This window comes from Hydractinia symbiolongicarpus, chromosome 7, assembly GCF_029227915.1.
Source record: "Hydractinia symbiolongicarpus strain clone_291-10 chromosome 7, HSymV2.1, whole genome shotgun sequence".
In the NCBI taxonomy this organism is placed as follows: Eukaryota; Metazoa; Cnidaria; class Hydrozoa; order Anthoathecata; family Hydractiniidae; genus Hydractinia; species Hydractinia symbiolongicarpus.
This window is the reverse complement of record NC_079881.1, coordinates 21,628,955-21,650,526: the sequence shown is the minus strand read 5'-3', so window position 1 is coordinate 21,650,526 and position 21,572 is coordinate 21,628,955. Positions and strand designations below refer to the sequence as shown.

General features: G+C 48.9%; 41 non-coding genes across 41 annotated transcripts; all 41 read right to left on the bottom strand.

Moving 5' to 3' along the window:
- Window positions 1–59: 59 nt before the first annotated feature.
- On the bottom strand, window positions 60–198 carry LOC130650246 (U4 spliceosomal RNA). Its single transcript, XR_008983642.1, has one exon. It is a non-coding gene; the product is annotated as a U4 spliceosomal RNA (small nuclear RNA).
- A 395-nt stretch (window positions 199–593) lies between these two features.
- LOC130650245 (U4 spliceosomal RNA) lies at window positions 594–732 on the bottom strand. The gene has a single exon (XR_008983641.1). It is a non-coding gene; the product is annotated as a U4 spliceosomal RNA (small nuclear RNA).
- A 395-nt stretch (window positions 733–1,127) lies between these two features.
- Window positions 1,128–1,266, bottom strand: LOC130650244 (U4 spliceosomal RNA). The gene has a single exon (XR_008983640.1). It is a non-coding gene; the product is annotated as a U4 spliceosomal RNA (small nuclear RNA).
- Window positions 1,267–1,661: 395 nt separating this feature from the next.
- On the bottom strand, window positions 1,662–1,800 carry LOC130650242 (U4 spliceosomal RNA). Its single transcript, XR_008983638.1, has one exon. It is a non-coding gene; the product is annotated as a U4 spliceosomal RNA (small nuclear RNA).
- A 395-nt stretch (window positions 1,801–2,195) lies between these two features.
- Window positions 2,196–2,334, bottom strand: LOC130650241 (U4 spliceosomal RNA). The gene has a single exon (XR_008983637.1). It is a non-coding gene; the product is annotated as a U4 spliceosomal RNA (small nuclear RNA).
- Window positions 2,335–2,729: 395 nt separating this feature from the next.
- Window positions 2,730–2,868, bottom strand: LOC130650240 (U4 spliceosomal RNA). The gene has a single exon (XR_008983636.1). It is a non-coding gene; the product is annotated as a U4 spliceosomal RNA (small nuclear RNA).
- Window positions 2,869–3,263: 395 nt separating this feature from the next.
- Window positions 3,264–3,402, bottom strand: LOC130650239 (U4 spliceosomal RNA). Its single transcript, XR_008983635.1, has one exon. It is a non-coding gene; the product is annotated as a U4 spliceosomal RNA (small nuclear RNA).
- Window positions 3,403–3,797: 395 nt separating this feature from the next.
- On the bottom strand, window positions 3,798–3,936 carry LOC130650237 (U4 spliceosomal RNA). The gene has a single exon (XR_008983634.1). It is a non-coding gene; the product is annotated as a U4 spliceosomal RNA (small nuclear RNA).
- A 395-nt stretch (window positions 3,937–4,331) lies between these two features.
- LOC130649920 (U4 spliceosomal RNA) lies at window positions 4,332–4,470 on the bottom strand. Its single transcript, XR_008983333.1, has one exon. It is a non-coding gene; the product is annotated as a U4 spliceosomal RNA (small nuclear RNA).
- Window positions 4,471–4,865: 395 nt separating this feature from the next.
- Window positions 4,866–5,004, bottom strand: LOC130650236 (U4 spliceosomal RNA). Its single transcript, XR_008983633.1, has one exon. It is a non-coding gene; the product is annotated as a U4 spliceosomal RNA (small nuclear RNA).
- A 395-nt stretch (window positions 5,005–5,399) lies between these two features.
- LOC130649981 (U4 spliceosomal RNA) lies at window positions 5,400–5,538 on the bottom strand. Its single transcript, XR_008983390.1, has one exon. It is a non-coding gene; the product is annotated as a U4 spliceosomal RNA (small nuclear RNA).
- Window positions 5,539–5,933: 395 nt separating this feature from the next.
- Window positions 5,934–6,072, bottom strand: LOC130649950 (U4 spliceosomal RNA). The gene has a single exon (XR_008983361.1). It is a non-coding gene; the product is annotated as a U4 spliceosomal RNA (small nuclear RNA).
- Window positions 6,073–6,467: 395 nt separating this feature from the next.
- On the bottom strand, window positions 6,468–6,606 carry LOC130650235 (U4 spliceosomal RNA). The gene has a single exon (XR_008983632.1). It is a non-coding gene; the product is annotated as a U4 spliceosomal RNA (small nuclear RNA).
- Window positions 6,607–7,001: 395 nt separating this feature from the next.
- Window positions 7,002–7,140, bottom strand: LOC130650234 (U4 spliceosomal RNA). The gene has a single exon (XR_008983631.1). It is a non-coding gene; the product is annotated as a U4 spliceosomal RNA (small nuclear RNA).
- Window positions 7,141–7,535: 395 nt separating this feature from the next.
- LOC130650233 (U4 spliceosomal RNA) lies at window positions 7,536–7,674 on the bottom strand. Its single transcript, XR_008983630.1, has one exon. It is a non-coding gene; the product is annotated as a U4 spliceosomal RNA (small nuclear RNA).
- Window positions 7,675–8,069: 395 nt separating this feature from the next.
- On the bottom strand, window positions 8,070–8,208 carry LOC130650232 (U4 spliceosomal RNA). Its single transcript, XR_008983629.1, has one exon. It is a non-coding gene; the product is annotated as a U4 spliceosomal RNA (small nuclear RNA).
- A 395-nt stretch (window positions 8,209–8,603) lies between these two features.
- On the bottom strand, window positions 8,604–8,742 carry LOC130650230 (U4 spliceosomal RNA). The gene has a single exon (XR_008983626.1). It is a non-coding gene; the product is annotated as a U4 spliceosomal RNA (small nuclear RNA).
- Window positions 8,743–9,137: 395 nt separating this feature from the next.
- Window positions 9,138–9,276, bottom strand: LOC130650229 (U4 spliceosomal RNA). The gene has a single exon (XR_008983625.1). It is a non-coding gene; the product is annotated as a U4 spliceosomal RNA (small nuclear RNA).
- A 395-nt stretch (window positions 9,277–9,671) lies between these two features.
- Window positions 9,672–9,810, bottom strand: LOC130650228 (U4 spliceosomal RNA). The gene has a single exon (XR_008983624.1). It is a non-coding gene; the product is annotated as a U4 spliceosomal RNA (small nuclear RNA).
- Window positions 9,811–10,205: 395 nt separating this feature from the next.
- LOC130650226 (U4 spliceosomal RNA) lies at window positions 10,206–10,344 on the bottom strand. The gene has a single exon (XR_008983623.1). It is a non-coding gene; the product is annotated as a U4 spliceosomal RNA (small nuclear RNA).
- Window positions 10,345–10,739: 395 nt separating this feature from the next.
- Window positions 10,740–10,878, bottom strand: LOC130649966 (U4 spliceosomal RNA). The gene has a single exon (XR_008983376.1). It is a non-coding gene; the product is annotated as a U4 spliceosomal RNA (small nuclear RNA).
- Window positions 10,879–11,273: 395 nt separating this feature from the next.
- Window positions 11,274–11,412, bottom strand: LOC130650225 (U4 spliceosomal RNA). The gene has a single exon (XR_008983622.1). It is a non-coding gene; the product is annotated as a U4 spliceosomal RNA (small nuclear RNA).
- Window positions 11,413–11,807: 395 nt separating this feature from the next.
- LOC130650224 (U4 spliceosomal RNA) lies at window positions 11,808–11,946 on the bottom strand. Its single transcript, XR_008983621.1, has one exon. It is a non-coding gene; the product is annotated as a U4 spliceosomal RNA (small nuclear RNA).
- A 395-nt stretch (window positions 11,947–12,341) lies between these two features.
- Window positions 12,342–12,480, bottom strand: LOC130650223 (U4 spliceosomal RNA). The gene has a single exon (XR_008983620.1). It is a non-coding gene; the product is annotated as a U4 spliceosomal RNA (small nuclear RNA).
- A 395-nt stretch (window positions 12,481–12,875) lies between these two features.
- LOC130649919 (U4 spliceosomal RNA) lies at window positions 12,876–13,014 on the bottom strand. Its single transcript, XR_008983332.1, has one exon. It is a non-coding gene; the product is annotated as a U4 spliceosomal RNA (small nuclear RNA).
- Window positions 13,015–13,409: 395 nt separating this feature from the next.
- On the bottom strand, window positions 13,410–13,548 carry LOC130650222 (U4 spliceosomal RNA). Its single transcript, XR_008983619.1, has one exon. It is a non-coding gene; the product is annotated as a U4 spliceosomal RNA (small nuclear RNA).
- Window positions 13,549–13,943: 395 nt separating this feature from the next.
- On the bottom strand, window positions 13,944–14,082 carry LOC130649980 (U4 spliceosomal RNA). The gene has a single exon (XR_008983389.1). It is a non-coding gene; the product is annotated as a U4 spliceosomal RNA (small nuclear RNA).
- A 395-nt stretch (window positions 14,083–14,477) lies between these two features.
- On the bottom strand, window positions 14,478–14,616 carry LOC130649949 (U4 spliceosomal RNA). The gene has a single exon (XR_008983360.1). It is a non-coding gene; the product is annotated as a U4 spliceosomal RNA (small nuclear RNA).
- A 395-nt stretch (window positions 14,617–15,011) lies between these two features.
- LOC130650221 (U4 spliceosomal RNA) lies at window positions 15,012–15,150 on the bottom strand. The gene has a single exon (XR_008983618.1). It is a non-coding gene; the product is annotated as a U4 spliceosomal RNA (small nuclear RNA).
- A 395-nt stretch (window positions 15,151–15,545) lies between these two features.
- On the bottom strand, window positions 15,546–15,684 carry LOC130650220 (U4 spliceosomal RNA). Its single transcript, XR_008983616.1, has one exon. It is a non-coding gene; the product is annotated as a U4 spliceosomal RNA (small nuclear RNA).
- A 395-nt stretch (window positions 15,685–16,079) lies between these two features.
- LOC130650218 (U4 spliceosomal RNA) lies at window positions 16,080–16,218 on the bottom strand. The gene has a single exon (XR_008983614.1). It is a non-coding gene; the product is annotated as a U4 spliceosomal RNA (small nuclear RNA).
- A 395-nt stretch (window positions 16,219–16,613) lies between these two features.
- Window positions 16,614–16,752, bottom strand: LOC130650217 (U4 spliceosomal RNA). Its single transcript, XR_008983613.1, has one exon. It is a non-coding gene; the product is annotated as a U4 spliceosomal RNA (small nuclear RNA).
- Window positions 16,753–17,147: 395 nt separating this feature from the next.
- LOC130650215 (U4 spliceosomal RNA) lies at window positions 17,148–17,286 on the bottom strand. Its single transcript, XR_008983612.1, has one exon. It is a non-coding gene; the product is annotated as a U4 spliceosomal RNA (small nuclear RNA).
- A 395-nt stretch (window positions 17,287–17,681) lies between these two features.
- Window positions 17,682–17,820, bottom strand: LOC130650214 (U4 spliceosomal RNA). The gene has a single exon (XR_008983611.1). It is a non-coding gene; the product is annotated as a U4 spliceosomal RNA (small nuclear RNA).
- Window positions 17,821–18,215: 395 nt separating this feature from the next.
- LOC130650213 (U4 spliceosomal RNA) lies at window positions 18,216–18,354 on the bottom strand. The gene has a single exon (XR_008983610.1). It is a non-coding gene; the product is annotated as a U4 spliceosomal RNA (small nuclear RNA).
- A 395-nt stretch (window positions 18,355–18,749) lies between these two features.
- LOC130650212 (U4 spliceosomal RNA) lies at window positions 18,750–18,888 on the bottom strand. Its single transcript, XR_008983609.1, has one exon. It is a non-coding gene; the product is annotated as a U4 spliceosomal RNA (small nuclear RNA).
- A 395-nt stretch (window positions 18,889–19,283) lies between these two features.
- On the bottom strand, window positions 19,284–19,422 carry LOC130650211 (U4 spliceosomal RNA). Its single transcript, XR_008983608.1, has one exon. It is a non-coding gene; the product is annotated as a U4 spliceosomal RNA (small nuclear RNA).
- Window positions 19,423–19,817: 395 nt separating this feature from the next.
- LOC130650210 (U4 spliceosomal RNA) lies at window positions 19,818–19,956 on the bottom strand. Its single transcript, XR_008983607.1, has one exon. It is a non-coding gene; the product is annotated as a U4 spliceosomal RNA (small nuclear RNA).
- A 395-nt stretch (window positions 19,957–20,351) lies between these two features.
- On the bottom strand, window positions 20,352–20,490 carry LOC130650066 (U4 spliceosomal RNA). The gene has a single exon (XR_008983470.1). It is a non-coding gene; the product is annotated as a U4 spliceosomal RNA (small nuclear RNA).
- A 395-nt stretch (window positions 20,491–20,885) lies between these two features.
- LOC130650209 (U4 spliceosomal RNA) lies at window positions 20,886–21,024 on the bottom strand. Its single transcript, XR_008983605.1, has one exon. It is a non-coding gene; the product is annotated as a U4 spliceosomal RNA (small nuclear RNA).
- A 395-nt stretch (window positions 21,025–21,419) lies between these two features.
- Window positions 21,420–21,558, bottom strand: LOC130650208 (U4 spliceosomal RNA). Its single transcript, XR_008983604.1, has one exon. It is a non-coding gene; the product is annotated as a U4 spliceosomal RNA (small nuclear RNA).
- Window positions 21,559–21,572: the final 14 nt, after the last annotated feature.

Genomic DNA, 21,572 nt, shown 5'->3' with positions numbered 1-21,572 from the left:
CTTTTCTTGCATTCGACGCAGTCTTCGTGAGCTCAGCAGATTTCTATTTTTAGGCATGGTCCCAGTGGGAACCTCCAAATATTGCAACGCCGGCGATGTTTCACGCCGTCATGCGGGATATTGGGAAAAGTTTTCAATTAGCAATCACCACGCCTCGGTTAAACCTCATTGGCTATGGTAATGCCACTGCGCAAAGCTAAGCCAACAAGAGCGGCAACCATCGCGTGCTTCTTTAACGTTATCGATTGCTTGTGGTTACGGCATTTTGGTCCCCATCTCGCCTTTCCCTTGTGCCACTTAAACAGTTTTCATATTCATAGCCGAACTAAGACAAGTGTCCGTTGTCGTCGTGAGAGTAAGGGCCGGTGCCGCAACGAGCGCTTTGTCTCCACCACTGATTCGCCATTTACACCTAGAATGCCCACCGTCTGCGGAAGTGACCAGTTGCGTTGAAAAGAGGCGATGCATAATGTGTCCTGCTTTACACGAAAGGGTTCTTCTCCATCCGGAAGCGAGCAAACAAGAATTTTTGCGCTTTTCTTGCATTCGACGCAGTCTTCGTGAGCTCAGCAGATTTCTATTTTTAGGCATGGTCCCAGTGGGAACCTCCAAATATTGCAACGCCGGCGATGTTTCACGCCGTCATGCGGGATATTGGGAAAAGTTTTCAATTAGCAATCACCACGCCTCGGTTAAACCTCATTGGCTATGGTAATGCCACTGCGCAAAGCTAAGCCAACAAGAGCGGCAACCATCGCGTGCTTCTTTAACGTTATCGATTGCTTGTGGTTACGGCATTTTGGTCCCCATCTCGCCTTTCCCTTGTGCCACTTAAACAGTTTTCATATTCATAGCCGAACTAAGACAAGTGTCCGTTGTCGTCGTGAGAGTAAGGGCCGGTGCCGCAACGAGCGCTTTGTCTCCACCACTGATTCGCCATTTACACCTAGAATGCCCACCGTCTGCGGAAGTGACCAGTTGCGTTGAAAAGAGGCGATGCATAATGTGTCCTGCTTTACACGAAAGGGTTCTTCTCCATCCGGAAGCGAGCAAACAAGACTTTTTGCGCTTTTCTTGCATTCGACGCAGTCTTCGTGAGCTCAGCAGATTTCTATTTTTAGGCATGGTCCCAGTGGGAACCTCCAAATATTGCAACGCCGGCGATGTTTCACGCCGTCATGCGGGATATTGGGAAAAGTTTTCAATTAGCAATCACCACGCCTCGGTTAAACCTCATTGGCTATGGTAATGCCACTGCGCAAAGCTAAGCCAACAAGAGCGGCAACCATCGCGTGCTTCTTTAACGTTATCGATTGCTTGTGGTTACGGCATTTTGGTCCCCATCTCGCCTTTCCCTTGTGCCACTTAAACAGTTTTCATATTCATAGCCGAACTAAGACAAGTGTCCGTTGTCGTCGTGAGAGTAAGGGCCAGTGCCGCAACGAGCGCTTTGTCTCCACCACTGATTCGCCATTTACACCTAGAATGCCCACCGTCTGCGGAAGTGACCAGTTGCGTTGAAAAGAGGCGATGCATAATGTGTCCTGCTTTACACGAAAGGGTTCTTCTCCATCCGGAAGCGAGCAAACAAGAATTTTTGCGCTTTTCTTGCATTCGACGCAGTCTTCGTGAGCTCAGCAGATTTCTATTTTTAGGCATGGTCCCAGTGGGAACCTCCAAATATTGCAACGCCGGCGATGTTTCACGCCGTCATGCGGGATATTGGGAAAAGTTTTCAATTAGCAATCACCACGCCTCGGTTAAACCTCATTGGCTATGGTAATGCCACTGCGCAAAGCTAAGCCAACAAGAGCGGCAACCATCGCGTGCTTCTTTAACGTTATCGATTGCTTGTGGTTACGGCATTTTGGTCCCCATCTCGCCTTTCCCTTGTGCCACTTAAACAGTTTTCATATTCATAGCCGAACTAAGACAAGTGTCCGTTGTCGTCGTGAGAGTAAGGGCCGGTGCCGCAACGAGCGCTTTGTCTCCACCACTGATTCGCCATTTACACCTAGAATGCCCACCGTCTGCGGAAGTGACCAGTTGCGTTGAAAAGAGGCGATGCATAATGTGTCCTGCTTTACACGAAAGGGTTCTTCTCCATCCGGAAGCGAGCAAACAAGACTTTTTGCGCTTTTCTTGCATTCGACGCAGTCTTCGTGAGCTCAGCAGATTTCTATTTTTAGGCATGGTCCCAGTGGGAACCTCCAAATATTGCAACGCCGGCGATGTTTCACGCCGTCATGCGGGATATTGGGAAAAGTTTTCAATTAGCAATCACCACGCCTCGGTTAAACCTCATTGGCTATGGTAATGCCACTGCGCAAAGCTAAGCCAACAAGAGCGGCAACCATCGCGTGCTTCTTTAACGTTATCGATTGCTTGTGGTTACGGCATTTTGGTCCCCATCTCGCCTTTCCCTTGTGCCACTTAAACAGTTTTCATATTCATAGCCGAACTAAGACAAGTGTCCGTTGTCGTCGTGAGAGTAAGGGCCAGTGCCGCAACGAGCGCTTTGTCTCCACCACTGATTCGCCATTTACACCTAGAATGCCCACCGTCTGCGGAAGTGACCAGTTGCGTTGAAAAGAGGCGATGCATAATGTGTCCTGCTTTACACGAAAGGGTTCTTCTCCATCCGGAAGCGAGCAAACAAGAATTTTTGCGCTTTTCTTGCATTCGACGCAGTCTTCGTGAGCTCAGCAGATTTCTATTTTTAGGCATGGTCCCAGTGGGAACCTCCAAATATTGCAACGCCGGCGATGTTTCACGCCGTCATGCGGGATATTGGGAAAAGTTTTCAATTAGCAATCACCACGCCTCGGTTAAACCTCATTGGCTATGGTAATGCCACTGCGCAAAGCTAAGCCAACAAGAGCGGCAACCATCGCGTGCTTCTTTAACGTTATCGATTGCTTGTGGTTACGGCATTTTGGTCCCCATCTCGCCTTTCCCTTGTGCCACTTAAACAGTTTTCATATTCATAGCCGAACTAAGACAAGTGTCCGTTGTCGTCGTGAGAGTAAGGGCCAGTGCCGCAACGAGCGCTTTGTCTCCACCACTGATTCGCCATTTACACCTAGAATGCCCACCGTCTGCGGAAGTGACCAGTTGCGTTGAAAAGAGGCGATGCATAATGTGTCCTGCTTTACACGAAAGGGTTCTTCTCCATCCGGAAGCGAGCAAACAAGAATTTTTGCGCTTTTCTTGCATTCGACGCAGTCTTCGTGAGCTCAGCAGATTTCTATTTTTAGGCATGGTCCCAGTGGGAACCTCCAAATATTGCAACGCCGGCGATGTTTCACGCCGTCATGCGGGATATTGGGAAAAGTTTTCAATTAGCAATCACCACGCCTCGGTTAAACCTCATTGGCTATGGTAATGCCACTGCGCAAAGCTAAGCCAACAAGAGCGGCAACCATCGCGTGCTTCTTTAACGTTATCGATTGCTTGTGGTTACGGCATTTTGGTCCCCATCTCGCCTTTCCCTTGTGCCACTTAAACAGTTTTCATATTCATAGCCGAACTAAGACAAGTGTCCGTTGTCGTCGTGAGAGGAAGGGCCAGTGCCGCAACGAGCGCTTTGTCTCCACCACTGATTCGCCATTTACACCTAGAATGCCCACCGTCTGCGGAAGTGACCAGTTGCGTTGAAAAGAGGCGATGCATAATGTGTCCTGCTTTACACGAAAGGGTTCTTCTCCATCCGGAAGCGAGCAAACAAGAATTTTTGCGCTTTTCTTGCATTCGACGCAGTCTTCGTGAGCTCAGCAGATTTCTATTTTTAGGCATGGTCCCAGTGGGAACCTCCAAATATTGCAACGCCGGCGATGTTTCACGCCGTCATGCGGGATATTGGGAAAAGTTTTCAATTAGCAATCACCACGCCTCGGTTAAACCTCATTGGCTATGGTAATGCCACTGCGCAAAGCTAAGCCAACAAGAGCGGCAACCATCGCGTGCTTCTTTAACGTTATCGATTGCTTGTGGTTACGGCATTTTGGTCCCCATCTCGCCTTTCCCTTGTGCCACTTAAACAGTTTTCATATTCATAGCCGAACTAAGACAAGTGTCCGTTGTCGTCGTGAGAGTAAAGGCCAGTGCCGCAACGAGCGCTTTGTCTCCACCACTGATTCGCCATTTACACCTAGAATGCCCACCGTCTGCGGAAGTGACCAGTTGCGTTGAAAAGAGGCGATGCATAATGTGTCCTGCTTTACACGAAAGGGTTCTTCTCCATCCGGAAGCGAGCAAACAAGAATTTTTGCGCTTTTCTTGCATTCGACGCAGTCTTCGTGAGCTCAGCAGATTTCTATTTTTAGGCATGGTCCCAGTGGGAACCTCCAAATATTGCAACGCCGGCGATGTTTCACGCCGTCATGCGGGATATTGGGAAAAGTTTTCAATTAGCAATCACCACGCCTCGGTTAAACCTCATTGGCTATGGTAATGCCACTGCGCAAATCTAACCCAACAAGAACGGCAACCATCGCGTGCTTCTTTAACGTTATCGATTGCTTGTGGTTACGGCATTTTGGTCCCCATCTCACCTTTCCCTTGTGCCACTTAAACAGTTTTCATATTCATAGCCGAACTAAGACAAGTGTCCGTTGTCGTCGTGAGAGTAAGGGCCAGTGCCGCAACGAGCGCTTTGTCTCCACCACTGATTCGCCATTTACACCTAGACTGCCCACCGTCTGCGGAAGTGACCAGTTGCGTTGAAAAGAGGCGATGCATGATGTGTCCTGCTTTACACGAAAGGGTTCTTCTCCATCCGGAAGCGAGCAAACAAGAATTTTTGCGCTTTTCTTGCATTCGACGCAGTCTTCGTGAGCTCAGCAGATTTCTAATTTTAGGCATGGTCCCAGTGGGAACCTCCAAATATTGCAACGCCGGCGATGTTTCACGCCGTCATGCGGGATATTGGGAAAAGTTTTCAATTAGCAATCACCACGCCTCGGTTAAACCTCATTGGCTATGGTAATGCCACTGCGCAAAGCTAAGCCAACAGGAACGGCAACCATCGCGTGCTTCTTTAACGTTATCGATTGCTTGTGGTTACGGCATTTTGGTCCCCATCTCGCCTTTCCCTTGTGCCACTTAAACAGTTTTCATATTCATAGCCGAACTAAGACAAGTGTCCGTTGTCGTCGTGAGAGTAAGGGCCAGTGCCGCAACGAGCGCTTTGTCTCCACCACTGATTCGCCATTTACACCTAGAATGCCCCCCGTCTGCGGAAGTGACCAGTTGCGTTGAAAAGAGGCGATGCATGATGTGTCCTGCTTTACACGAAAGGGTTCTTCTCCATCCGGAAGCGAGCAAACAAGAATTTTTGCGCTTTTCTTGCATTCGACGCAGTCTTCGTGAGCTCAGCAGATTTCTATTTTTAGGCATGGTCCCAGTGAGAACCTCCAAATATTACAACGCCGGCGATGTTTCACGCCGTCATGCGGGATATTGGGAAAAGTTTTCAATTAGCAATCACCACGCCTCGGTTAAACCTCATTGGCTATGGTAATGCCACTGCGCAAAGCTAACCCAACAAGAACGGCAACCATCGCGTGCTTCTTTAACGTTATCGATTGCTTGTGGTTACGGCATTTTGGTCCCCATCTCGCCTTTCCCTTGTGCCACTTAAACAGTTTTCATATTCATAGCCGAACTAAGACAAGTGTCCGTTGTCGTCGTGAGAGTAAGGGCCAGTGCCGCAACGAGCGCTTTGTCTCCACCACTGATTCGCCATTTACACCTAGAATGCCCACCGTCTGCGGAAGTGACCAGTTGCGTTGAAAAGAGGCGATGCATAATGTGTCCTGCTTTACACGAAAGGGTTCTTCTCCATCCGGAAGCGAGCAAACAAGAATTTTTGCGCTTTTCTTGCATTCGACGCAGTCTTCGTGAGCTCAGCAGATTTCTATTTTTAGGCATGGTCCCAGTGGGAACCTCCAAATATTGCAACGCCGGCGATGTTTCACGCCGTCATGCGGGATATTGGGAAAAGTTTTCAATTTGCAATCACCACGCCTCGGTTAAACCTCATTGGCTATGGTAATGCCACTGCGCAAAGCTAACCCAACAAGAACGGCAACCATCGCGTGCTTCTTTAACGTTATCGATTGCTTGTGGTTACGGCATTTTGGTCCCCATCTCGCCTTTCCCTTGTGCCACTTAAACAGTTTTCATATTCATAGCCGAACTAAGACAAGTGTCCGTTGTCGTCGTGAGAGTAAGGGCCAGTGCCGCAACGAGCGCTTTGTCTCCACCACTGATTCGCCATTTACACCTAGAATGCCCACCGTCTGCGGAAGTGACCAGTTGCGTTGAAAAGAGGCGATGCATAATGTGTCCTGCTTTACACGAAAGGGTTCTTCTCCATCCGGAAGCGAGCAAACAAGAATTTTTGCGCTTTTCTTGCATTCGACGCAGTCTTCGTGAGCTCAGCAGATTTCTATTTTTAGGCATGGTCCCAGTGGGAACCTCCAAATATTGCAACGCCGGCGATGTTTCACGCCGTCATGCGGGATATTGGGAAAAGTTTTCAATTAGCAATCACCACGCCTCGGTTAAACCTCATTGGCTATGGTAATGCCACTGCGCAAAGCTAAGCCAACAAGAGCGGCAACCATCGCGTGCTTCTTTAACGTTATCGATTGCTTGTGGTTACGGCATTTTGGTCCCCATCTCGCCTTTCCCTTGTGCCACTTAAACAGTTTTCATATTCATAGCCGAACTAAGACAAGTGTCCGTTGTCGTCGTGAGAGTAAGGGCCAGTGCCGCAACGAGCGCTTTGTCTCCACCACTGATTCGCCATTTACACCTAGAATGCCCACCGTCTGCGGAAGTGACCAGTTGCGTTGAAAAGAGGCGATGCATAATGTGTCCTGCTTTACACGAAAGGGTTCTTCTCCATCCGGAAGCGAGCAAACAAGAATTTTTGCGCTTTTCTTGCATTCGACGCAGTCTTCGTGAGCTCAGCAGATTTCTATTTTTAGGCATGGTCCCAGTGGGAACCTCCAAATATTGCAACGCCGGCGATGTTTCACGCCGTCATGCGGGATATTGGGAAAAGTTTTCAATTAGCAATCACCACGCCTCGGTTAAACCTCATTGGCTATGGTAATGCCACTGCGCAAAGCTAAGCCAACAAGAGCGGCAACCATCGCGTGCTTCTTTAACGTTATCGATTGCTTGTGGTTACGGCATTTTGGTCCCCATCTCGCCTTTCCCTTGTGCCACTTAAACAGTTTTCATATTCATAGCCGAACTAAGACAAGTGTCCGTTGTCGTCGTGAGAGTAAGGGCCGGTGCCGCAACGAGCGCTTTGTCTCCACCACTGATTCGCCATTTACACCTAGAATGCCCACCGTCTGCGGAAGTGACCAGTTGCGTTGAAAAGAGGCGATGCATAATGTGTCCTGCTTTACACGAAAGGGTTCTTCTCCATCCGGAAGCGAGCAAACAAGAATTTTTGCGCTTTTCTTGCATTCGACGCAGTCTTCGTGAGCTCAGCAGATTTCTATTTTTAGGCATGGTCCCAGTGGGAACCTCCAAATATTGCAACGCCGGCGATGTTTCACGCCGTCATGCGGGATATTGGGAAAAGTTTTCAATTAGCAATCACCACGCCTCGGTTAAACCTCATTGGCTATGGTAATGCCACTGCGCAAAGCTAAGCCAACAAGAGCGGCAACCATCGCGTGCTTCTTTAACGTTATCGATTGCTTGTGGTTACGGCATTTTGGTCCCCATCTCGCCTTTCCCTTGTGCCACTTAAACAGTTTTCATATTCATAGCCGAACTAAGACAAGTGTCCGTTGTCGTCGTGAGAGTAAGGGCCGGTGCCGCAACGAGCGCTTTGTCTCCACCACTGATTCGCCATTTACACCTAGAATGCCCACCGTCTGCGGAAGTGACCAGTTGCGTTGAAAAGAGGCGATGCATAATGTGTCCTGCTTTACACGAAAGGGTTCTTCTCCATCCGGAAGCGAGCAAACAAGAATTTTTGCGCTTTTCTTGCATTCGACGCAGTCTTCGTGAGCTCAGCAGATTTCTATTTTTAGGCATGGTCCCAGTGGGAACCTCCAAATATTGCAACGCCGGCGATGTTTCACGCCGTCATGCGGGATATTGGGAAAAGTTTTCAATTAGCAATCACCACGCCTCGGTTAAACCTCATTGGCTATGGTAATGCCACTGCGCAAAGCTAAGCCAACAAGAGCGGCAACCATCGCGTGCTTCTTTAACGTTATCGATTGCTTGTGGTTACGGCATTTTGGTCCCCATCTCGCCTTTCCCTTGTGCCACTTAAACAGTTTTCATATTCATAGCCGAACTAAGACAAGTGTCCGTTGTCGTCGTGAGAGTAAGGGCCGGTGCCGCAACGAGCGCTTTGTCTCCACCACTGATTCGCCATTTACACCTAGAATGCCCACCGTCTGCGGAAGTGACCAGTTGCGTTGAAAAGAGGCGATGCATAATGTGTCCTGCTTTACACGAAAGGGTTCTTCTCCATCCGGAAGCGAGCAAACAAGACTTTTTGCGCTTTTCTTGCATTCGACGCAGTCTTCGTGAGCTCAGCAGATTTCTATTTTTAGGCATGGTCCCAGTGGGAACCTCCAAATATTGCAACGCCGGCGATGTTTCACGCCGTCATGCGGGATATTGGGAAAAGTTTTCAATTAGCAATCACCACGCCTCGGTTAAACCTCATTGGCTATGGTAATGCCACTGCGCAAAGCTAAGCCAACAAGAGCGGCAACCATCGCGTGCTTCTTTAACGTTATCGATTGCTTGTGGTTACGGCATTTTGGTCCCCATCTCGCCTTTCCCTTGTGCCACTTAAACAGTTTTCATATTCATAGCCGAACTAAGACAAGTGTCCGTTGTCGTCGTGAGAGTAAGGGCCGGTGCCGCAACGAGCGCTTTGTCTCCACCACTGATTCGCCATTTACACCTAGAATGCCCACCGTCTGCGGAAGTGACCAGTTGCGTTGAAAAGAGGCGATGCATAATGTGTCCTGCTTTACACGAAAGGGTTCTTCTCCATCCGGAAGCGAGCAAACAAGAATTTTTGCGCTTTTCTTGCATTCGACGCAGTCTTCGTGAGCTCAGCAGATTTCTATTTTTAGGCATGGTCCCAGTGGGAACCTCCAAATATTGCAACGCCGGCGATGTTTCACGCCGTCATGCGGGATATTGGGAAAAGTTTTCAATTAGCAATCACCACGCCTCGGTTAAACCTCATTGGCTATGGTAATGCCACTGCGCAAAGCTAAGCCAACAAGAGCGGCAACCATCGCGTGCTTCTTTAACGTTATCGATTGCTTGTGGTTACGGCATTTTGGTCCCCATCTCGCCTTTCCCTTGTGCCACTTAAACAGTTTTCATATTCATAGCCGAACTAAGACAAGTGTCCGTTGTCGTCGTGAGAGTAAGGGCCAGTGCCGCAACGAGCGCTTTGTCTCCACCACTGATTCGCCATTTACACCTAGAATGCCCACCGTCTGCGGAAGTGACCAGTTGCGTTGAAAAGAGGCGATGCATAATGTGTCCTGCTTTACACGAAAGGGTTCTTCTCCATCCGGAAGCGAGCAAACAAGAATTTTTGCGCTTTTCTTGCATTCGACGCAGTCTTCGTGAGCTCAGCAGATTTCTATTTTTAGGCATGGTCCCAGTGGGAACCTCCAAATATTGCAACGCCGGCGATGTTTCACGCCGTCATGCGGGATATTGGGAAAAGTTTTCAATTAGCAATCACCACGCCTCGGTTAAACCTCATTGGCTATGGTAATGCCACTGCGCAAAGCTAAGCCAACAAGAGCGGCAACCATCGCGTGCTTCTTTAACGTTATCGATTGCTTGTGGTTACGGCATTTTGGTCCCCATCTCGCCTTTCCCTTGTGCCACTTAAACAGTTTTCATATTCATAGCCGAACTAAGACAATTGTCCGTTTTCGTCGTGAGAGTAAGGGCCGGTGCCGCAACGAGCGCTTTGTTTCCACCACTGATTCGCCATTTACACCTAGAATGCCCACCGTCTGCGGAAGTGACCAGTTGCGTTGAAAAGAGGCGATGCATAATGTGTCCTGCTTTACACGAAAGGGTTCTTCTCCATCCGGAAGCGGGCAAACAAGAATTTTTGCGCTTTTCTTGCATTCGACGCAGTCTTCGTGAGCTCAGCAGATTTCTATTTTTAGGCATGGTCCCAGTGGGAACCTCCAAATATTGCAACGCCGGCGATGTTTCACGCCGTCATGCGGGATATTGGGAAAAGTTTTCAATTAGCAATCACCACGCCTCGGTTAAACCTCATTGGCTATGGTAATGCCACTGCGCAAAGCTAAGCCAACAAGAGCGGCAACCATCGCGTGCTTCTTTAACGTTATCGATTGCTTGTGGTTACGGCATTTTGGTCCCCATCTCGCCTTTCCCTTGTGCCACTTAAACAGTTTTCATATTCATAGCCGAACTAAGACAAGTGTCCGTTGTCGTCGTGAGAGTAAGGGCCAGTGCCGCAACGAGCGCTTTGTCTCCACCACTGATTCGCCATTTACACCTAGAATGCCCACCGTCTGCGGAAGTGACCAGTTGCGCTGAAAAGAGGCGATGCATAATGTGTCCTGCTTTACACGAAAGGGTTCTTCTCCATCCGGAAGCGAGCAAACAAGAATTTTTGCGCTTTTCTTGCATTCCACGCAGTCTTCGTGAGCTCAGCAGATTTCTATTTTTAGGCATGGTCCCAGTGGGAACCTCCAAATATTGCAACGCCGGCGATGTTTCACGCCGTCATGCGGGATATTGGGAAAAGTTTTCAATTAGCAATCACCACGCCTTGGTTAAACCTCATTGGCTATGGTAATGCCACTGCGCAAAGCTAAGCCAACAAGAGCGGCAACCATCGCGTGCTTCTTTAACGTTATCGATTGCTTGTGGTTACGGCATTTTGGTCCCCATCTCGCCTTTCCCTTGTGCCACTTAAACAGTTTTCATATTCATAGCCGAACTAAGACAAGTGTCCGTTGTCGTCGTGAGAGTAAGGGCCGGTGCCGCAACGAGCGCTTTGTCTCCACCACTGATTCGCCATTTACACCTAGAATGCCCACCGTCTGCGGAAGTGACCAGTTGCGTTGAAAAGAGGCGATGCATAATGTGTCCTGCTTTACACGAAAGGGTTCTTCTCCATCCGGAAGCGAGCAAACAAGAATTTTTGCGCTTTTCTTGCATTCGACGCAGTCTTCGTGAGCTCAGCAGATTTCTATTTTTAGGCATGGTCCCAGTGGGAACCTCCAAATATTGCAACGCCGGCGATGTTTCACGCCGTCATGCGGGATATTGGGAAAAGTTTTCAATTAGCAATCACCACGCCTCGGTTAAACCTCATTGGCTATGGTAATGCCACTGCGCAAAGCTAAGCCAACAAGAGCGGCAACCATCGCGTGCTTCTTTAACGTTATCGATTGCTTGTGGTTACGGCATTTTGGTCCCCATCTCGCCTTTCCCTTGTGCCACTTAAACAGTTTTCATATTCATAGCCGAACTAAGACAAGTGTCCGTTGTCGTCGTGAGAGTAAGGGCCAGTGCCGCAACGAGCGCTTTGTCTCCACCACTGATTCGCCATTTACACCTAGAATGCCCACCGTCTGCGGAAGTGACCAGTTGCGTTGAAAAGAGGCGATGCATAATGTGTCCTGCTTTACACGAAAGGGTTCTTCTCCATCCGGAAGCGAGCAAACAAGAATTTTTGCGCTTTTCTTGCATTCGACGCAGTCTTCGTGAGCTCAGCAGATTTCTATTTTTAGGCATGGTCCCAGTGGGAACCTCCAAATATTGCAACGCCGGCGATGTTTCACGCCGTCATGCGGGATATTGGGAAAAGTTTTCAATTAGCAATCACCACGCCTCGGTTAAACCTCATTGGCTATGGTAATGCCACTGCGCAAAGCTAAGCCAACAAGAGCGGCAACCATCGCGTGCTTCTTTAACGTTATCGATTGCTTGTGGTTACGGCATTTTGGTCCCCATCTCGCCTTTCCCTTGTGCCACTTAAACAGTTTTCATATTCATAGCCGAACTAAGACAAGTGTCCGTTGTCGTCGTGAGAGGAAGGGCCAGTGCCGCAACGAGCGCTTTGTCTCCACCACTGATTCGCCATTTACACCTAGAATGCCCACCGTCTGCGGAAGTGACCAGTTGCGTTGAAAAGAGGCGATGCATAATGTGTCCTGCTTTACACGAAAGGGTTCTTCTCCATCCGGAAGCGAGCAAACAAGAATTTTTGCGCTTTTCTTGCATTCGACGCAGTCTTCGTGAGCTCAGCAGATTTCTATTTTTAGGCATGGTCCCAGTGGGAACCTCCAAATATTGCAACGCCGGCGATGTTTCACGCCGTCATGCGGGATATTGGGAAAAGTTTTCAATTAGCAATCACCACGCCTCGGTTAAACCTCATTGGCTATGGTAATGCCACTGCGCAAAGCTAAGCCAACAAGAGCGGCAACCATCGCGTGCTTCTTTAACGTTATCGATTGCTTGTGGTTACGGCATTTTGGTCCCCATCTCGCCTTTCCCTTGTGCCACTTAAACAGTTTTCATATTCATAGCCGAACTAAGACAAGTGTCCGTTGTCGTCGTGAGAGTAAAGGCCAGTGCCGCAACGAGCGCTTTGTCTCCACCACTGATTCGCCATTTACACCTAGAATGCCCACCGTCTGCGGAAGTGACCAGTTGCGTTGAAAAGAGGCGATGCATAATGTGTCCTGCTTTACACGAAAGGGTTCTTCTCCATCCGGAAGCGAGCAAACAAGAATTTTTGCGCTTTTCTTGCATTCGACGCAGTCTTCGTGAGCTCAGCAGATTTCTATTTTTAGGCATGGTCCCAGTGGGAACCTCCAAATATTGCAACGCCGGCGATGTTTCACGCCGTCATGCGGGATATTGGGAAAAGTTTTCAATTAGCAATCACCACGCCTCGGTTAAACCTCATTGGCTATGGTAATGCCACTGCGCAAATCTAACCCAACAAGAACGGCAACCATCGCGTGCTTCTTTAACGTTATCGATTGCTTGTGGTTACGGCATTTTGGTCCCCATCTCACCTTTCCCTTGTGCCACTTAAACAGTTTTCATATTCATAGCCGAACTAAGACAAGTGTCCGTTGTCGTCGTGAGAGTAAGGGCCAGTGCCGCAACGAGCGCTTTGTCTCCACCACTGATTCGCCATTTACACCTAGAATGCCCACCGTCTGCGGAAGAGACCAGTTGCGTTGAAAAGAGGCGATGCATAATGTGTCCTGCTTTACACGAAAGGGTTCTTCTCCATCCGGAAGCGAGCAAACAAGAATTTTTGCGCTTTTCTTGCATTCGACGCAGTCTTCGTGAGCTCAGCAGATTTCTAATTTTAGGCATGGTCCCAGTGGGAACCTCCAAATATTGCAACGCCGGCGATGTTTCACGCCGTCATGCGGGATATTGGGAAAAGTTTTCAATTAGCAATCACCACGCCTCGGTTAAACCTCATTGGCTATGGTAATGCCACTGCGCAAAGCTAAGCCAACAGGAACGGCAACCATCGCGTGCTTCTTTAACGTTATCGATTGCTTGTGGTTACGGCATTTTGGTCCCCATCTCGCCTTTCCCTTGTGCCACTTAAACAGTTTTCATATTCATAGCCGAACTAAGACAAGTGTCCGTTGTCGTCGTGAGAGTAAGGGCCAGTGCCGCAACGAGCGCTTTGTCTCCACCACTGATTCGCCATTTACACCTAGAATGCCCACCGTCTGCGGAAGTGACCAGTTGCGTTGAAAAGAGGCGATGCATAATGTGTCCTGCTTTACACGAAAGGGTTCTTCTCCATCCGGAAGCGAGCAAACAAGAATTTTTGCGCTTTTCTTGCATTCGACGCAGTCTTCGTGAGCTCAGCAGATTTCTATTTTTAGGCATGGTCCCAGTGAGAACCTCCAAATATTACAACGCCGGCGATGTTTCACGCCGTCATGCGGGATATTGGGAAAAGTTTTCAATTAGCAATCACCACGCCTCGGTTAAACCTCATTGGCTATGGTAATGCCACTGCGCAAAGCTAACCCAACAAGAACGGCAACCATCGCGTGCTTCTTTAACGTTATCGATTGCTTGTGGTTACGGCATTTTGGTCCCCATCTCGCCTTTCCCTTGTGCCACTTAAACAGTTTTCATATTCATAGCCGAACTAAGACAAGTGTCCGTTGTCGTCGTGAGAGTAAGGGCCAGTGCCGCAACGAGCGCTTTGTCTCCACCACTGATTCGCCATTTACACCTAGAATGCCCACCGTCTGCGGAAGTGACCAGTTGCGTTGAAAAGAGGCGATGCATAATGTGTCCTGCTTTACACGAAAGGGTTCTTCTCCATCCGGAAGCGAGCAAACAAGAATTTTTGCGCTTTTCTTGCATTCGACGCAGTCTTCGTGAGCTCAGCAGATTTCTATTTTTAGGCATGGTCCCAGTGGGAACCTCCAAATATTGCAACGCCGGCGATGTTTCACGCCGTCATGCGGGATATTGGGAAAAGTTTTCAATTTGCAATCACCACGCCTCGGTTAAACCTCATTGGCTATGGTAATGCCACTGCGCAAAGCTAACCCAACAAGAACGGCAACCATCGCGTGCTTCTTTAACGTTATCGATTGCTTGTGGTTACGGCATTTTGGTCCCCATCTCGCCTTTCCCTTGTGCCACTTAAACAGTTTTCATATTCATAGCCGAACTAAGACAAGTGTCCGTTGTCGTCGTGAGAGTAAGGGCCAGTGCCGCAACGAGCGCTTTGTCTCCACTACTGATTCGCCATTTACACCTAGAATGCCCACCGTCTGCGGAAGTGACCAGTTGCGTTGAAAAGAGGCGATGCATAATGTGTCCTGCTTTACACGAAAGGGTTCTTCTCCATCCGGAAGCGAGCAAACAAGAATTTTTGCGCTTTTCTTGCATTCAACGCAGTCTTCGTGAGCTCAGCAGATTTCTATTTTTAGGCATGGTCCCAGTGGGAACCTCCAAATATTGCAACGCCGGCGATGTTTCACGCCGTCATGCGGGATATTGGGAAAAGTTTTCAATTAGCAATCACCACGCCTCGGTTAAACCTCATTGGCTATGGTAATGCCACTGCGCAAAGCTAAGCCAACAAGAGCGGCAACCATCGCGTGCTTCTTTAACGTTATCGATTGCTTGTGGTTACGGCATTTTGGTCCCCATCTCGCCTTTCCCTTGTGCCACTTAAACAGTTTTCATATTCATAGCCGAACTAAGACAAGTGTCCGTTGTCGTCGTGAGAGTAAGGGCCAGTGCCGCAACGAGCGCTTTGTCTCCACCACTGATTCGCCATTTACACCTAGAATGCCCACCGTCTGCGGAAGTGACCAGTTGCGTTGAAAAGAGGCGATGCATAATGTGTCCTGCTTTACACGAAAGGGTTCTTCTCCATCCGGAAGCGAGCAAACAAGAATTTTTGCGCTTTTCTTGCATTCGACGCAGTCTTCGTGAGCTCAGCAGATTTCTATTTTTAGGCATGGTCCCAGTGGGAACCTCCAAATATTGCAACGCCGGCGATGTTTCACGCCGTCATGCGGGATATTGGGAAAAGTTTTCAATTAGCAATCACCACGCCTCGGTTAAACCTCATTGGCTATGGTAATGCCACTGCGCAAAGCTAAGCCAACAAGAGCGGCAACCATCGCGTGCTTCTTTAACGTTATCGATTGCTTGTGGTTACGGCATTTTGGTCCCCATCTCGCCTTTCCCTTGTGCCACTTAAACAGTTTTCATATTCATAGCCGAACTAAGACAAGTGTCCGTTGTCGTCGTGAGAGTAAGGGCCGGTGCCGCAACGAGCGCTTTGTCTCCACCACTGATTCGCCATTTACACCTAGAATGCCCACCGTCTGCGGAAGTGACCAGTTGAGTTGAAAAGAGGCGATGCATAATGTGTCCTGCTTTACACGAAAGGGTTCTTCTCCATCCGGAAGCGAGCAAACAAGAATTTTTGCGCTTTTCTTGCATTCGACGCAGTCTTCGTGAGCTCAGCAGATTTCTATTTTTAGGCATGGTCCCAGTGGGAACCTCCAAATATTGCAACGCCGGCGATGTTTCACGCCGTCATGCGGGATATTGGGAAAAGTTTTCAATTAGCAATCACCACGCCTCGGTTAAACCTCATTGGCTATGGTAATGCCACTGCGCAAAGCTAAGCCAACAAGAGCGGCAACCATCGCGTGCTTCTTTAACGTTATCGATTGCTTGTGGTTACGGCATTTTGGTCCCCATCTCGCCTTTCCCTTGTGCCACTTAAACAGTTTTCATATTCATAGCCGAACTAAGACAAGTGTCCGTTGTCGTCGTGAGAGTAAGGGCCGGTGCCGCAACGAGCGCTTTGTCTCCACCACTGATTCGCCATTTACACCTAGAATGCCCACCGTCTGCGGAAGTGACCAGTTGCGTTGAAAAGAGGCGATGCATAATGTGTCCTGCTTTACACGAAAGGGTTCTTCTCCATCCGGAAGCGAGCAAACAAGAATTTTTGCGCTTTTCTTGCATTCGACGCAGTCTTCGTGAGCTCAGCAGATTTCTATTTTTAGGCATGGTCCCAGTGGGAACCTCCAAATATTGCAACGCCGGCGATGTTTCACGCCGTCATGCGGGATATTGGGAAAAGTTTTCAATTAGCAATCACCACGCCTCGGTTAAACCTCATTGGCTATGGTAATGCCACTGCGCAAAGCTAAGCCAACAAGAGCGGCAACCATCGCGTGCTTCTTTAACGTTATCGATTGCTTGTGGTTACGGCATTTTGGTCCCCATCTCGCCTTTCCCTTGTGCCACTTAAACAGTTTTCATATTCATAGCCGAACTAAGACAAGTGTCCGTTGTCGTCGTGAGAGTAAGGGCCGGTGCCGCAACGAGCGCTTTGTCTCCACCACTGATTCGCCATTTACACCTAGAATGCCCACCGTCTGCGGAAGTGACCAGTTGCGTTGAAAAGAGGCGATGCATAATGTGTCCTGCTTTACACGAAAGGGTTCTTCTCCATCCGGAAGCGAGCAAACAAGAATTTTTGCGCTTTTCTTGCATTCGACGCAGTCTTCGTGAGCTCAGCAGATTTCTATTTTTAGGCATGGTCCCAGTGGGAACCTCCAAATATTGCAACGCCGGCGATGTTTCACGCCGTCATGCGGGATATTGGGAAAAGTTTTCAATTAGCAATCACCACGCCTCGGTTAAACCTCATTGGCTATGGTAATGCCACTGCGCAAAGCTAAGCCAACAAGAGCGGCAACCATCGCGTGCTTCTTTAACGTTATCGATTGCTTGTGGTTACGGCATTTTGGTCCCCATCTCGCCTTTCCCTTGTGCCACTTAAACAGTTTTCATATTCATAGCCGAACTAAGACAAGTGTCCGTTGTCGTCGTGAGAGTAAGGGCCGGTGCCGCAACGAGCGCTTTGTCTCCACCACTGATTCGCCATTTACACCTAGAATGCCCACCGTCTGCGGAAGTGACCAGTTGCGTTGAAAAGAGGCGATGCATAATGTGTCCTGCTTTACACGAAAGGGTTCTTCTCCATCCGGAAGCGAGCAAACAAGAATTTTTGCGCTTTTCTTGCATTCGACGCAGTCTTCGTGAGCTCAGCAGATTTCTATTTTTAGGCATGGTCCCAGTGGGAACCTCCAAATATTGCAACGCCGGCGATGTTTCACGCCGTCATGCGGGATATTGGGAAAAGTTTTCAATTAGCAATCACCACGCCTCGGTTAAACCTCATTGGCTATGGTAATGCCACTGCGCAAAGCTAAGCCAACAAGAGCGGCAACCATCGCGTGCTTCTTTAACGTTATCGATTGCTTGTGGTTACGGCATTTTGGTCCCCATCTCGCCTTTCCCTTGTGCCACTTAAACAGTTTTCATATTCATAGCCGAACTAAGACAAGTGTCCGTTGTCGTCGTGAGAGTAAGGGCCAGTGCCGCAACGAGCGCTTTGTCTCCACCACTGATTCGCCATTTACACCTAGAATGCCCACCGTCTGCGGAAGTGACCAGTTGCGTTGAAAAGAGGCGATGCATAATGTGTCCTGCTTTACACGAAAGGGTTCTTCTCCATCCGGAAGCGAGCAAACAAGAATTTTTGCGCTTTTCTTGCATTCGACGCAGTCTTCGTGAGCTCAGCAGATTTCTATTTTTAGGCATGGTCCCAGTGGGAACCTCCAAATATTGCAACGCCGGCGATGTTTCACGCCGTCATGCGGGATATTGGGAAAAGTTTTCAATTAGCAATCACCACGCCTCGGTTAAACCTCATTGGCTATGGTAATGCCACTGCGCAAAGCTAAGCCAACAAGAGCGGCAACCATCGCGTGCTTCTTTAACGTTATCGATTGCTTGTGGTTACGGCATTTTGGTCCCCATCTCGCCTTTCCCTTGTGCCACTTAAACAGTTTTCATATTCATAGCCGAACTAAGACAAGTGTCCGTTGTCGTCGTGAGAGTAAGGGCCGGTGCCGCAACGAGCGCTTTGTCTCCACCACTGATTCGCCATTTACACCTAGAATGCCCACCGTCTGCGGAAGTGACCAGTTGCGTTGAAAAGAGGCGATGCATAATGTGTCCTGCTTTACACGAAAGGGTTCTTCTCCATCCGGAAGCGAGCAAACAAGAATTTTTGCGCTTTTCTTGCATTCGACGCAGTCTTCGTGAGCTCAGCAGATTTCTATTTTTAGGCATGGTCCCAGTGGGAACCTCCAAATATTGCAACGCCGGCGATGTTTCACGCCGTCATGCGGGATATTGGGAAAAGTTTTCAATTAGCAATCACCACGCCTCGGTTAAACCTCATTGGCTATGGTAATGCCACTGCGCAAAGCTAAGCCAACAAGAGCGGCAACCATCGCGTGCTTCTTTAACGTTATCGATTGCTTGTGGTTACGGCATTTTGGTCCCCATCTCGCCTTTCCCTTGTGCCACTTAAACAGTTTTCATATTCATAGCCGAACTAAGACAAGTGTCCGTTGTCGTCGTGAGAGTAAGGGCCAGTGCCGCAACGAGCGCTTTGTCTCCACCACTGATTCGCCATTTACACCTAGAATGCCCACCGTCTGCGGAAGTGACCAGTTGCGTTGAAAAGAGGCGATGCATAATGTGTCCTGCTTTACACGAAAGGGTTCTTCTCCATCCGGAAGCGAGCAAACAAGAATTTTTGCGCTTTTCTTGCATTCGACGCAGTCTTCGTGAGCTCAGCAGATTTCTATTTTTAGGCATGGTCCCAGTGGGAACCTCCAAATATTGCAACGCCGGCGATGTTTCACGCCGTCATGCGGGATATTGGGAAAAGTTTTCAATTAGCAATCACCACGCCTCGGTTAAACCTCATTGGCTATGGTAATGCCACTGCGCAAAGCTAAGCCAACAAGAGCGGCAACCATCGCGTGCTTCTTTAACGTTATCGATTGCTTGTGGTTACGGCATTTTGGTCCCCATCTCGCCTTTCCCTTGTGCCACTTAAACAGTTTTCATATTCATAGCCGAACTAAGACAAGTGTCCGTTGTCGTCGTGAGAGTAAGGGCCGGTGCCGCAACGAGCGCTTTGTCTCCACCACTGATTCGCCATTTACACCTAGAATGCCCACCGTCTGCGGAAGTGACCAGTTGCGTTGAAAATAGGCGATGCATAATGTGTCCTGCTTTACACGAAAGGGTTCTTCTCCATCCGGAAGCGGGCAAACAAGAATTTTTGCGCTTTTCTTGCATTCGACGCAGTCTTCGTGAGCTCAGCAGATTTCTATTTTTAGGCATGGTCCCAGTGGGAACCTCCAAATATTGCAACGCCGGCGATGTTTCACGCCGTCATGCGGGATATTGGGAAAAGTTTTCAATTAGCAATCACCACGCCTCGGTTAAACCTCATTGGCTATGGTAATGCCACTGCGCAAAGCTAAGCCAACAAGAGCGGCAACCATCGCGTGCTTCTTTAACGTTATCGATTGCTTGTGGTTACGGCATTTTGGTCCCCATCTCGCCTTTCCCTTGTGCCACTTAAACAGTTTTCATATTCATAGCCGAACTAAGACAAGTGTCCGTTGTCGTCGTGAGAGTAAGGGCCAGTGCCGCAACGAGCGCTTTGTCTCCACCACTGATTCGCCATTTACACCTAGAATGCCCACCGTCTGCGGAAGTGACCAGTTGCGTTGAAAAGAGGCGATGCATAATGTGTCCTGCTTTACACGAAAGGGTTCTTCTCCATCCGGAAGCGAGCAAACAAGAATTTTTGCGCTTTTCTTGCATTCGACGCAGTCTTCGTGAGCTCAGCAGATTTCTATTTTTAGGCATGGTCCCAGTGGGAACCTCCAAATATTGCAACGCCGGCGATGTTTCACGCCGTCATGCGGGATATTGGGAAAAGTTTTCAATTAGCAATCACCACGCCTTGGTTAAACCACATTGGCTATGGTAATGCCACTGCGCAAAGCTAAGCCAACAAGAGCGGCAACCATCGCGTGCTTCTTTAACGTTATCGATTGCTTGTGGTTACGGCATTTTGGTCCCCATCTCGCCTTTCCCTTGTGCCACTTAAACAGTTTTCATATTCATAGCCGAACTAAGACAAGTGTCCGTTGTCGTCGTGAGAGTAAGGGCCAGTGCCGCAACGAGCGCTTTGTCTCCACCACTGATTCGCCATTTACACCTAGAATGCCCACCGTCTGCGGAAGTGACCAGTTGCGTTGAAAAGAGGCGATGCATAATGTGTCCTGCTTTACACGAAAGGGTTCTTCTCCATCCGGAAGCGAGCAAACAAGAATTTTTGCGCTTTTCTTGCATTCGACGCAGTCTTCGTGAGCTCAGCAGATTTCTATTTTTAGGCATGGTCCCAGTGGGAACCTCCAAATATTGCAACGCCGGCGATGTTTCACGCCGTCATGCGGGATATTGGGAAAAGTTTTCAATTAGCAATCACCACGCCTCGGTTAAACCTCATTGGCTATGGTAATGCCACTGCGCAAAGCTAAGCCAACAAGAGCGGCAACCATCGCGTGCTTCTTTAACGTTATCGATTGCTTGTGGTTACGGCATTTTGGTCCCCATCTCGCCTTTCCCTTGTGCCACTTAAACAGTTTTCATATTCATAGCCGAACTAAGACAAGTGTCCGTTGTCGTCGTGAGAGTAAGGGCCAGTGCCGCAACGAGCGCTTTGTCTCCACCACTGATTCGCCATTTACACCTAGAATGCCCACCGTCTGCGGAAGTGACCAGTTGCGTTGAAAAGAGGCGATGCATAATGTGTCCTGCTTTACACGAAAGGGTTCTTCTCCATCCGGAAGCGAGCAAACAAGAATTTTTGCGCTTTTCTTGCATTCGACGCAGTCTTCGTGAGCTCAGCAGATTTCTATTTTTAGGCATGGTCCCAGTGGGAACCTCCAAATATTGCAACGCCGGCGATGTTTCACGCCGTCATGCGGGATATTGGGAAAAGTTTTCAATTAGCAATCACCACGCCTCGGTTAAACCTCATTGGCTATGGTAATGCCACTGCGCAAAGCTAAGCCAACAAGAGC